This window comes from Gymnoscopelus microlampas, assembly GCF_963454915.1.
Source record: "Gymnoscopelus microlampas genome assembly, contig: SCAFFOLD_31, whole genome shotgun sequence".
Classification (NCBI taxonomy): domain Eukaryota; kingdom Metazoa; phylum Chordata; class Actinopteri; order Myctophiformes; family Myctophidae; genus Gymnoscopelus; species Gymnoscopelus microlampas.
In genome coordinates, this window is record NW_028155810.1 from 118442 (window position 1) to 132424 (window position 13983).

Here is a 13983-nt window from a genome sequence, read left to right on the forward strand (position 1 = left end):
TGAACCAGTTATCTAGAGTAGTTTAGGACACAGAGGCTTGGTTCATAATGGACGAAAATAATTATAGATGTCAACAGACACTGTCAAGGAGGCCATATATCTAGCTCATTGAGAAGAGAGGCAGCCTGTGAGTCTGTGGGTCGCTGGTACGATCCCTGTCCCTGACAATGTATTGAGGGGATCATGATTTGGCATTCTTGGGTTTACACATAGTGTTTCTTGAGGATAGGCTTAGGCGTTGTTTTACTGAGGTTAGGGTTAGTGAGGGTTTGTCTTTCTCTCTCTCTCTCTTCAATGTATTCCGTTTCCATGTCTCTCTCTCTCTCTCTCTCTCTCTCTCTCTCTCTCTCTCTCTCTCTCTTTCTCTTCAATCTATTCTCTCTCTCTCTCTCTCTCTCTCTCTCTCTCTCTCTCTCTCTCTCTCTCTCTCTCTCTCTCTCTCTCTCTGCCTCTCTCTCTCTCTCTCTCTCTCTCTCTCTCTCTCTCTCTCTCTCTGCCTCTCTCTCTCTCTCTCTCTGCCTCTCTCTCTCTGTCATGTGTGTGAACTCCCTGTTCACTAGTTCGGGTCTGTTGGCCCAATGGCTTAATCATCTGCCTTGATACCACTGAGTTGCCGGTTCAAATCCCACGTCATGCAGACTTCAACTCAATTGCATTATACACAACATGATTGTATCAATGAATAAACATGCAATTGATAAATGAAATGCTTATTTAGAGTAGTTATTTTCAATGTATGACGTACTTCATTCCCTCTTTTGTTTTGTTTTGTTGGATTCTCCTTTTTCACTGACTAAGGCTGTGGATTGAATAGCTTGATCAATACACTGTTAGTCTCATGTGCCAGAGGTCCATGGTTCAAACCCCACTCGTCACAGTTTACATTTAAATTGCATTGTACAAAACATGACCCTGTTAATTCAGACATGTGCAATTTGATGCATGTTCACTTCTTCTCTCGCGCTCTCTCACTGCCTCTCTTTCTCACTAAGGCTGTGGATTGAATAGCTTGATCAATACACTGTTAGTCTCATGTGCCAGAGGTCCATGGTTCAAACCCCACTCGTCACAGTTTACATTTAAATTGCATTGTACAAAACATGACCCTGTTAATTCAGACATGTGCAACTTTTAAACAATAACATGAAATGCTTTTTTGAGATTAGTTGTTTTTTTTATGTACAACATACTTTCTTGTGAAAATAGCCAATCTACAATCTCACAACTTTTCAGATAGCAACACATTGTCAGCTTGTAGATCAACTATTTTCACTACTTTCCATTCCAAGAACACAAAACAAAACTTTATTGCTAAATATTTGTCAACCAGTAATCTAGAGTAGTTAGCAAAACAGAGGCTTGGTTCATAACGGACTGAAAAACCTATAGATATCAACAGACACCATCAGGGAGGCTATATTTCTAGTTCAATAAGAAGAGAGGCAGCCTGTGAATCCATAGGTCGCTGGTTTGATCCCTGTCCCCAACAATGCATTGAGGTGATCATTATTTGGAATTCTTACTTTGTTACAAACATACTCCTGGTAGCCTGTCTGTCTGTCTGTCTGTCTGTCTGTCTGTCTGTCTGTCTGTCTGCCTCTCTCTCACTCTGTCACTGTCTGTCTGCCACTCTGTCACTGTCTGCCAGTCTGTCAGTCTGCCACTCTGTCACTGTCTGTCTGTCTGTCTGTCTGTCTGTCTGTCTGTCTGTCTGTCTGTCTGTCTGTCTGCCACTCTGTCACTGTCTGCCAGTCTGCCAGTCTGCCACTCTGTCACTGTCTCTCTGTCTGCCAGTCTGCCACTCTGTCACTGTCTGTCTGTCTGTCTGTCTGTCTGTCTGTCTGTCTGCCACTCTGTCACTGTCTGTCTGTCTGCCAGTCTGCCACTCTGTCACAGTCTGTCTGTCTGCCAGTCTGCCACTCTGTCACTGTCTGTCTGTCTGCCAGTCTGCCAGTCTGCCACTCTGTCACTGTCTGTCTGTCTGTCTGTCTGTCTGTCTGTCTGTCTGTCTGTCTGTCTGTCTGTCTGTCTGTCTGCCAGTCTGCCACTCTGTCACAGTCTGTCTGTCTGCCAGTCTGCCACTCTGTCACTGTCTGTCTGTCTGCCAGTCTGCCACAGTCTGTCTGTCTGCCAGTCTGCCAGTCTGCCACTCTGTCACTGTCTGTCTGTCTGCCAGTCTGCCACTCTGTCACAGTCTGTCTGTCTGTCTGTCTGTCTGCCACTCTGTCACAGTCTGCCAGTCTGCCACTCTGTCACAGTCTGCCAGTCTGCCACTCTGCCACTCTGTCACAGTATGCCAGTCTGCCACTCTGTCACAGTCTGCCAGTCTGCCACTCTGTCACTGTCTGTCTGTCTGTCTGTCTGTCTGTCTGTCTGTCTGTCTGTCTGTCTGTCTGTCTGTCTGTCTGTCTGTCTGCCACTCTGCCAGTCTGCCACAGTCTGTCTGTCTGCCAGTCTGCCACTCTGTCACAGTCTGCAAGTCTGCCAGTCTGCCACTCTGTCACTGTCTGTCTGTCTGTCTGCCAGTCTGCCACTCTGTCACAGTCTGTCTGTCTGCCAGTTTGCCACTCTGTCAAAGTCTGCCAGTCTGCCACTCTGTCACAGTCTGCCAGTCTGCCAGTCTGCCACTCTGTCACAGTCTGCCACTCTGTCACAGTCTGCCAGTCTGCCACAGTCTGCCAGTCTGCCACTCTGTCACAGTCTGCCAGTCTGCCAGTCTGTCACAGTCTGCCAGTCTGCCACTCTGTCACAGTCTGCCAGTCTGCCACTCTGTCACAGTCTGCCAGTCTGTCACAGTCTGCCAGTCTGCCAGTCTGCCACTCTGTCACTGTCTGTCTGTCTGTCTGCCAGTCTGCCAGTCTGCCACAGTCTGTCTGTCTGTCTGCCAGTCTGCCAGTCTGCCACAGTCTGTCACAGTCTGCCACTCTGTCACAGTCTGCCAGTCTGCCACTCTGTCACAGTCTGCCAGTCTGCCAGTCTGTCACAGTCTGCCAGTCTGCCACTCTGTCACAGTCTGCCAGTCTGCCACTCTGTCACAGTCTGCCAGTCTGCCAGTCTGCCAGTCTGCCAGTCTGTCACAGTCTGCCAGTCTGTCACAGTCTGCCAGTCTGTCAGTGTCTGTCTGCCACTCTGTCACTGTCTGTCTGTCACTCTGTCACTGTCCAGTCTGCCACTCTGCCAGTCTGCCAGTCTGCCACCCTGCCAGTCTGCCAGTCTGTCAGTGTCTGTCTGCCACTCTCTCTCTCTCTCTCTCTCTCTCCTCTCTCTCTCTCTCTCTCTCTCTCTCTCTCTCTCTCTCTCTCTCTCTCTCTCTCTTATTCTCGAAACCGCTTATTGCTGCTTGCAGCTATATTTTCCATTGTTGTCCTCTGGGACTGAGGTCAGAGCTCCATCCCAACTCTGAGCGCTACACTATTGAGCATTTTAGGCTATTAGCAATTCAGATGATTCCCTAATGTTAGGTTTCTGTTCTACTTACAGTTTGTGATCTGTATTTAAAATTGTTGTATTGTTGTTATTGTTATAGTAGGCCAGTGGTTCCCAAACTTGGGATCGGGACCCTCAGAGGGGGTCCCCAGATTAGCTTAATGGGCAACATAGTTTTCTCTCTCAACAGTAAACAAACCAACCTATACATACCAAGTGTATACAGGGTAACACATTTTTAAGTGACAATTTAATTACTTAATTACCTTTTGAAGGCATTGTGCGCAGTGCGCTTGTAGTTTGGCTATTTTCACAATATTTATCTGTGGAACCGAGTAAAACTAAATGTAATTCCCACAATTTCAAGTGCTTGTCAGGGTGGGTGGTCCCCAGTTCAAGTATGATTATTTTGGGGGGTCCCCAGTTCAAATATGATTATTTTAGGGAGTCACAGCCTGAAACGTTTGGGAACCCTTGAAGTTATAAAATAAAGCTACATTATGAAGTGACTGGCCTACTGGCCAGGCCCATTCCAGATAGACTGCTTTGGAAACGTTTAGTCTGATTGTGCGCTTACTTTATGATCCATCATCCACTGCGGGTCACTTGTTTATGATAGGTTAGTTAGTGTCAGGTTAAGGTAAGGTATAGTTTTCTGTGAGGCTATTGAATTACGCTGGCAGCATCACAAGAGCAGAGGTGAGGGACCCACATACCCATCAAGAGACTACTGACTCACTCACTGAAACGCATACCCTAGGGAAACCTGTTGGTAGACTTGGGTTGGATTTCATTTGCCCCATTGAATTAAAAAGGTAATAGTACAGATTATTTGGGACTGTAGCTTTAAATGCCACATGCATATTTTCAACCTGCCAACAATACCTTAAATCCTAAAATGCAGTTCTAACTTAGTATGCAGAAGCACTTTTTGTTTTTGCATTCTCAACCAGCATTTCAGTATACACAGACAAGGCCTAAGTTGAGCAGAAATGTATTTATCCAACATTGACTTTCCTATAATTAGCATAAACTGCATTTGAAGGTCAAATTAACAGATAGCAATTCACCATGTATTCATACACCATGTATTCATACAACTACATTTTCAGTGAAAAAGATTTTAAAGATTTATTTTTTTAAACAGTTACACTGTCAGTGTCACACTGCCAGTGCCCTTGAAAGGTGCAAACATTTCAAAAGTTAGGGAGGGTAAGTGATTTTCTTTCGTTAAATTAAGTGTTAAATAGCTCTAGATTCTGATCGTACTCATTGCTTTAGAGGGTTCAGTAACATGTCTCTCCGGCTCTCTAACAGAAAATGCATTCTCAAGTTGGGATGCCAATTTTATCCAATCAAGATAGAAACCTCAGTCAAGATACAGAAGTGAAATTGGAAGTGATGACACAAATAAATAAGCAGACACAATTGGACCTGGAACACTATAAAAATGAAGAGGGTGTTCTTTGCATTTCATTTCTACACCACAGCTGACATTTTTAAACAATGTACCCCCTCCTGCTGTGATGTCATCCAAATGTCATAGTATATGATGTCCTCACATCAGGACAGTGCAATTTAGGTTCATAATCGTCCAAGTTCACTTTTAAGTTTGTATCCTTAACACAAGTAAAAATTGACAATGGAATGGAGTAAAAAAGTGACAATGTACAGTTATTTACAAGTTACACTCTGTCAAAGCTTGCACCGTTAATGTCAGACAGCAAGTTGGTCTTAAAAGACTCGTAATCTTCAAGGTGGGCTTGTTGGAAGTGTTACAAGCACTAACAATTGGATAACACACAGTGTGGCCTGTGGACTAGACAGTTGTGGTCAACTATTTTGATTTTCTTTCTCTCCGACACCAGCAAATGCCTGTGTCCCTGCCCAGTCAGCCATTGCATCACCATGGGCACAGAGGGTCTCTCTTCTTCAGCCGCATCTTCTGGTTGTACATCTTAGAAAGGACAAGAGATCAGAATCAACATCTGAAGTAACAAGTTTCAAAGCTTAAACAACTCATTCACAAGAATCACCAATAAAATACACAACGGACCAAATATGATTATGATTGGAAACTGTATTATTTGTCTGACAGTCCGATATCCAGATAATGAAATTGTGTTGTGCTACTGACAAGATACACTACGATCACTTGAGAACATTGCTTGCCCTGTACCCGGTTGTGGCTCCACTTCTTTTTCCTTTATGAAAACAAACAAAAAACTACGGAGCTTGCACAAAAACACATTTGACCCATTGTTTTACACCTGTAAACCTGTGATGTGACAATAAAGATCATTGTGACAAAGATTATTCTGATTCTAAAATTGGTTAAAATCTGGGCATAGTATGTGCTGTATGAGTGTAGGACAGGGTTTCTCAAAGTGGGTGCCGTGACGCCCAGGTCCAAGTCCAGGGGTGCCGCAAAATACTTTGATAATGTTTGGAATGTATCAATATCACTTCAGTTTAACACTTAGAACCTCTGCACTTAATAAAACGGAGTTGAGGTGCACCGTACTTGGTGCGTAATCTCTTCACCAAAATTAGCAATCTACAAGCTCACAACGCGTTGTGAGCTTGTAGATCTGCTATTTTTGGTGAATGTTCCCCTCAGAATAGGAATGCTAGGGTTCAAGTGGTTAAACGTCAAGTATAATGTTATTTGCAATGTGTCCTATAATGGAAACAGATATTCTCTCAGTTTTCCTTGTGACAAACTAATTTAGGGGGGAGGATTTAAATAATACATACCATAATGTGACATAAATGTAAGGTGCTGTAAAGTAACAATGTAATTCAGGGGTGCCGTGGATGAAAAGTTTATTTACACGGGTGACCTGAGCTCAAGAAGTTTGGGAACCACTGGTGTAGGATCTCCTAAGGTATAGGAGATCCTACACCAGTGGTTCCCAAACTTCTTGGACTTAGCTTAGGACCTAAGCCAATACCAAAATATCTTATGGAAGGTTTTACCTACCCTCAAGTAAAAGATATTGGAAGTTATCCAAGATCTTCGACTCCTCCACATGATTTGCCGAGCCTTGTGGAGACATTTCTGGGACCAGGTGTGAAACAATGTAATGCACGTCCACCTAAGAAAACAAAAGAGTATTACAGCCCAACAGTTTGATCCAACAATGAAAATACCACTTGGCAATTTGGAGGAGTAATATAAACACTGTGGCCCATGTGAAAAAATTGGGGCAGAGGTTCGGCTCTGCCATCCAGGGAGTGCGTGCACAGTTGGCTGCGATCCAGCCAACGGTGCCAGAGATTAGCTGTCCACAGACGGAACCACACATGCATGCACGCACACACACACACACACACACACACACACGCCTTTCGGCCTGCAGAGACAAAAAATATCCACTTGAACATACCATGTCATCTTCCCCAACAACAAACATACTGCAACACTCCATTGGCCATCTCTTGATGAGGTCGTAAACCTCAAGGCCTTCATGAAGCTGTTGCAGCATTGGTATGTGTTTAGTGCGCATGTGTAGGACAAGAGCCCTTACAAAAGGAAAAGAATAACAGACATCAAATTTTATGACAGCCATTTTAAAATGTACAATTACAATTTAGGCATTTAGCAGACGCTCTTAAGAGTGATTCACAGTAAGTAAGGCAAACACAAGCAGGGGTTGACACTAACGGTTGCCCGACTGCCCGTGGCAAGTTAATAAAACGTTCAGGCAAATGGAGTTTGCCTTCAGGTTGCCCGATGGGCAAGTGCATTCCGTCTTTATTAAATAATATTGGCTATTTATGAAGAACAATGCTACTTTTTTACAATTGGCAGATGCACTCATTCAAAGAGACTGTCGCCACTCTGCAGTTATCGATTGGATTTAACATTGATTTGTTCTTATTGTTCAAGTCACACAAACGCAGGACAACACTGGAAAACAACTTAATATTTTGTCTCTTTTGTCCCGCAATGACCACATGGTGACCAAATGTATGTGAATGTGAACAAATTATCCTTACTATCATTTCGGTCAATTAGGACATTGGTGTGGTCAGTGCTGGAAAAGTTCACTTAAAATATGAACTAGTTCAAAGTTCAGTTCACAAATTTTAAAATGAACCAGTTCAAAGTTCAGTTCATAATTCAAAATTTTGAACTAAAGTTCATGGTTCAAAAAATGAACTAGTTCAGTTCTTTTTCGTTCTTTTTTTTCAATATATATTAGTGCTGTCAGGCGATTAAAATTTTGAATCGCGATTAATCGCATGATTTGTGTAGTTAATCGTGCGATTAATCGCATATTAATCGCATATTTTGTATTGGCTCAAACTTCAATGATGACTGAAAAGCAGTGCATTGTATTGTATATGGAGCAGGATGCATCCAAATATATTATTTATTATTATTACTATACTTTTATTATTTATCCAATACATTATAAAACCAATGTTATTTATTTAATTTTCTTATACATTATATCCTCTCTGGTGTACATACACAAAGCACCCTATATTTATTATTTCCAGTGGTGTAAAGTAACTAAGCACATTTATTCAAGTACTGTACTTAAGCACAATTTTGAGGTACTTTTACTTTTAGAGTATTAGCAGTTTTCAGTACTTACTTACTTCTACTCTACATCTCAGAGGCAAATATTGTACTTATTTTTAATTATTTCAAAACTTGAGTTACTAGTTACTTTGTAGATTTTACAAATACATGAATCAGTTCAGCCCTATTTAAGTTTTGGCTATTGGAAAATAGCCGATCTACAAGCTCACAACAGGTCACAGTGCAACACAGTGAGCTTGTAGATCAGCTATTTTCATTCATCTTGGGGACGGGCTGGGGGCTTGTCAAAGTGAGTGTATGACACTGTTAACATCAAAAGCCAGGTGCAGAAGTCCACTTTTAATGCCAAAATAAAGTCGGGTCGGACGTCCAGACTACAATTTGACGGTCATTCAGAGGTTCGGGGGCCGGGGCTACCGTCCTAAAGTCGGCTGTTAGGCTACGGTGCTACGACGCATCAGCCACGTTGTTGTTGTTGTGACATGATCCCAAACACATTTCGCCGTTCCGCGGCGTTTACTTATTAATTCAGCCCAGTTTCAAGTTAATTTTGTCGGCAGTGAAGCCAAGTAAACAACACCGATACTTTGGAAGAGACACAAGTCAACTTCCAAATGCTTGTGGCCGGGAAATGAGCTTCGCAGAGCGGATAAAGTGTCAGCTCTTCGCCCTGGCCGAGTGGCCGTAACTGTCTGTGCTACTCGGACTCCGCGCTGCTGAGCAGTGCGCATATGAATGTTAGACACAGCCTTGCTTTTCTCTTTTTTGACTGATGGTGCGTTCAAGACGCCTCGGAAACACAGAATAGGATGAAATGCAACATGACAAACCGATGTAACCATGGAAATTTGGGACACTCTTGAACGAAGTTGAACGAAGAGAGAACGACGTTCACAAACGCCAGAATGAACGCATTGACGATAACGTTCATCTATCGGATATACAGTACGTTCAGTTCACGTTCGCCCAAAATATGAACGAGTTCATGAACGATCGTTCATTGAACGCGTTCAGGCACAACACTGGGTGTGGTTTCCCCTTTTACTGTACCGTGTACAGTAGCACGTCGGTGTGGTGAGACAAAATAGGGTGAGTTTAGGCTTACGAATGCTTAAGTCAGGGGTCTTCAACAGGGGGTCCGTCACCGTAACCTAGCATCCCTCCCTACTACTGAAGAGAACTTTAGCCAAAAATAGCAGATCTACAAGCTCACAGCGCCTCGCACTACAAGCTTGTAGATCTGCTATTTTTTGGAAAGATGTTTGGTGTATTGGGAAAAAAAGAGCAGACCAAGTACAGAGTGAAAGGTCTTGAAAAGTAGTTCAGCCCTCAAATACTAAGTATTTGAGGGCTGAAGTGGTTAAATGTCTGAAAATACACATTAACATGAATCCACCATGACAGTGTCTGTCAAACAAGTCTATGAAGCTATCTATGAAATATATGAACAAATTTAATCTTAATTTTATACACTATGTATTGGGGCCCTGCTTCATCTCTCTCTGAGCTAGGGGGTCCTTGGCCTGAAAAGCGTTGAAGACCCCTGGCTTTAGTTTCATACTCATTTGGGTTCCCAGAACAACAATTATGTCAATATATAAACAGTTACGCAAACGTCAGAATGTACCTGTTTGGATGCGTCGTAGTTGAGAGCCTAGCACACTGAGCTGCACTTTTCATTTACTCAATGATAATAGTTGCATCAAACAACGCTAAAATAATTGCAGCACATCACAATAAGAGCATGAACTAACGTCACAATTATGTATTTTAAATTACTATCTTATATAATTCAATTAAATAAAGTCACCATAGGCCTAATATGTGAAAAGGTTAAAAGGAGGGAAGTTAAAATACTTACGCACTGACTATCTGCCAAAGTGTCGCAGCACAAAAATCTGCCACAGCTGGAGAAATGTACTGGACAGGAGTAGAATGTTGTTGTTGGCCGGGGGAGGGGGGAGGTTAAGGAAGTTGTCAAGCTGTCACTCAGACTCCGAGTGACCAATGGAGAGGTGTCTCACATCTATCAGCGTAGGACCCGCCTTCTGAACTTTAACCCCTCACACAAAAAAATCCAAGAGAGAGAAAAAAAGAATCGAGACCAAAGAGATAGAGTTTTGAGAGAGAGAAGGCTTTTGAATCCGAAAAAAATCTTTCATTCACAAAGAGTAAAAAAAAACATTCAAATCATTTTTACACACATTTTATTACACATACATTTTACTAAGTATTTTGTTTTATGTAGTTAAAAAAGTTTTTCCTTATTTTTTTACTCTTGAGTTTTAAAAGTTTTGTTCTCATATGTATTTTATTTTCTTTCAAATCCTTTTTGTTTTTGCTTGCAAATATATTTTTTTGATTAAAGTTTTAATTTGCTTTCTTTCAAAAATATTTTTTGCTTTGTTTATATATATTTTTTTGCTTGCAAATATATCTTTTTTGGTTGGCGTTTTAATTACTTTTCATTCAAATATTTGTTTTGCTCTGTTTATATTTTTTCTCTCTCAAATCTTTTTCTTTTGTTTGGTTAATAAAGACACAAATGTAACTCCATACAAGTAAAACTAAATAATGCCTCAACTACATTCCAAGTGCTTGTCAGGGTGGGGGATCCCCAGTTCAAATATGATTATTTTGGGGGGTCCCCAGTTCAAATATGATTATTTTGAGGGGTCCCCAGTTCAAATTTGATTATTTTGGGGAGTCACGGCCTGAAAACGTTGAGAACAACTGATCTAGAGCAGTGTTAATAATTCATATCTTTTATATACATTTATTTGGATTTAAATACAGTCTAAATTGATCAATTGATTTTACTTACACAATGAGGAATATATAGGAATATTATTTGAAAATGTCAGTTTTGTTTGACATCACACATTATACATTATAATAAACAATCAAACTGGGCAGTTTTTTGCCTGCCTATTTGTTTGGTGGAAAGTTGTTCTTGATCATGAAGTTGATAAAAAAAAGCAATTAAAAAAAGTAGTGTCGATGTAGCTAGCTACTTTTGCCATGTAGCTTGTAGTGTAGCTTACTACATTTCTCTGACGATAGCTTCCGTTGTAGTTGAGCTACATTTAATCGAGAGTAACTAGTAGTGTAGCTTGCTACATTTTCCAAGTAGCTTGCCCATCACTGGAAGCAGATACCTTCATTGATAGTGTTGGGGGAAAACAGAGGTTACATATATTATGCAGGTCAACCCAAGCTCTGCCGCAAGTGTGGTGAACATGGGCACCTGGCAGAGGCATGCAAAAATGTTGTTTGTAAGAAATGTAGAGAAAATGGACATGTGTTTGAAAACTGCCCCAATGGCAAAAGCTGAAATCTCTGTGGAGAGAACAACCACCTCTACAGAAATTGGGAGGCATGCGTTAACACTGGCATGACTGAGGTTACATTATCCAACACACAGCCTGCAAAACGATCATTTTGAACAAGAAATCAAGCTCTCCTATTCGTTACTGTCTCACCTCTGTGCTCCAGACTAGCTGACACCTTCTCACCCACACAGTGGGGGGTTCCATTTTCTTCTAAATAGCCATTAACATCTCAATTGCACTCTGCGCAGTCAGTGAGCCCACATAATGTTGTTGTTGTAGGCAGACACAAACATTATAAAATTAGGCTAACTTGTAATGGTAACTGCAGATTCTGTATGTAAAATCTTTATTTAAAAAAAGCGTATAAAACAGCGCGATCTGTAGCGTCACACATTAAACTCTTAAGTGAAACATGGAGCCTATATGAACCACTGAAGCCACTGTCTAATTACGTGACTCCAGGGTTAGGGTTAGGGTTAGATTACGTGATCTCCATTGTGCAAAACACATGGATATCTCTTGACAAACCAATATTATATATTTTTTTAACTATAATTTTTATCCCACGATTTTGTAACCCTTATTTTTCACCCGGTGCCAATTTTCTAAGTGATCCTGGGCACTAAACTCCCCTCACCAGCCTAGGGAGGCCAGGGCCGAGCTCATGCCTCCTTCAATGCATGAGAGCCAACTGACCTTCTTGTCACCTGACAGGGGGGAGTTTTCCTGGTTGGACGTAGCGCGTGGAAGGAACACGTTATTCCAACCAGTTCCCTTCTCCTCCATCAGGCGCCCCGGCTGTCATGGGGGAGGAGTTTAGTGACCAGGATTCCTTTGTGAGGGCATCAACTACCCTGAGAGACACGGGGAGAACATGCAAACTCCACACAGAGTAGGCCCTTTCGCCAACCCCACCCTGGGTATGGGCGCTGATGACGCGGAGGAGAAGACACGCCCCCAGCGTCCCTGGCGGGAATCGAACCCAGGACCTTCTAGCTGTGAGGCGACAGCGCTACCGACTGCGCCACCGTGCCCCTAGGGCATTTGTAGGGATTTTAAACTAGTTGACTGTTTTAAAACCCTGCATCCCAGAGAGGAGGGCTTCACCTGGTGCAGTGGTGACGGCACCAGAGCCTCTCGCATTGATTATGTTTTTACACGGGATTGCCCGCCAACCGATGCTAGATTAACCCCTGTTTTCTTTTCTGATCACGCTATGCTTTCTGTCACCCTTTCACTTCCCTCAGGTGTGACGATAGGGAGGGGTCTGTGGAAACTGAACTGCTCCCTGTTAGGGTTAGCCTAACCCTAACCCAAGATAGGGAGTTCCCTTCAGGACTGCTACGACTCACGTGCACTATGGTGGGAGATGGTGAAGGGAAGGACCCAGACTTTCTTTAGACAGGCAGGTAAGAGAAAGAAAGTTAGGGAGGACAGACGCATGTTGGGGCTGCAAAAAAGACTCCAACGGTATTTTAATTACAACCAGCAGGGCTTTGATTTTAACAATGAGATAAAAGAAGTGAAACAAGAGATGTCAGTTTTATCAGAAAGTAAGAGTCGTGGTGTGATTTTAAGAAGCAGAGAAAGAGAGATAGAGGAGGGGGAGAAGTGTACACGGTATTGTTTTAGAAAGATTGTTAACAGGGGGGAGGGGATGGTAAAGTTAAAGAGGGAAGATGGAGAGGTGGTGGAAGAGGTGGAGGGGATGAAAGAGGTGGTAGAGAGCTTTTATGGAAGTTTGTACACAGAGAAAGACACTGATTTTAACACCATGACAGAGGTTTTAGGGTTTTTAGACAAAACAGTTTCAGACAGTGTGTTTTTAGCCCAGGATTTTACACTTTTAGAGTTAGATAAATGCGTGAAAAGTTTTAAGAAAGGGAAGTCCCCAGGCAACGACGGGCTTCCCTTAGACTTTTATCTGACTTTCTGGGACATTTTAGCCTTACTTACTGACTGTTTTTAAAGACCTAGAACGACTAGAGCGACCCGACAGTTTTAGGCTAGGGATAGTAACTCTATTACATAAGAAAGACGACAAGACTGACCTGAAGAACTGGAGACCGATTACCCTTTTAAACTTTGACTGCAAACTTTTTAGTAAACTTTTAGCATCACGGATGACCAAGGTTTTAGGGGAGGTGATCCACCTGGATCAAGCCTGTGCCTTACCGGGGAGGAGGATCACCGATAACCTCTTGCTGATCCGAGACACCATCTGTTATGCGAGAGACAGAAACATGCGGCTTATAGTCCTAAATTTAGATTTTGAGAAAGCTTTTGATCGAGTCTCGCACCAGTACCTGTTCAAGGTACTGCAAAAACTGGGGTTTCCAGGGCGGTTCATAGCGTGGGTGGGGCTGCTGTACAGAGACATCAGCAGCAGATTTGTTGTTAACGGGCATCTTACAAATGCAGCAGATTTACACTGCGGTGTCCGTCAGGGATGTCCGTTATCCGCCCTCCTCTACATCGCCGCCATCGAACCATTGGCACAGATCTTGAGAAGGGACCTATGGATCAAGGGGGTGAGTATTCCAGGGAGTGGGGCGGATACAGCCAAGTGCTTTTTATACATGGACGACGTCAACATTTTATGCACTGACATTTTATCTGTTGACCGGACGCTGGACTTGACTGTTTTACCGACGGGACTCTGGTGCAAAA

General features: G+C 42.6%; 1 protein-coding gene across 1 annotated transcript in view; it reads right to left on the reverse strand.

The window, feature by feature from the left end:
* Positions 1-314: 314 nt before the first annotated feature.
* LOC311041235 (uncharacterized protein) overlaps positions 315-13983 on the reverse strand; it is a 254350-nt gene continuing 240681 nt past the window's right edge. The window contains exon 19 of the mRNA XM_084086139.1: positions 315-372. The gene's annotated coding sequence lies outside the window, so the exon portion shown is untranslated. The remainder of the gene's footprint in view (positions 373-13983) is intronic.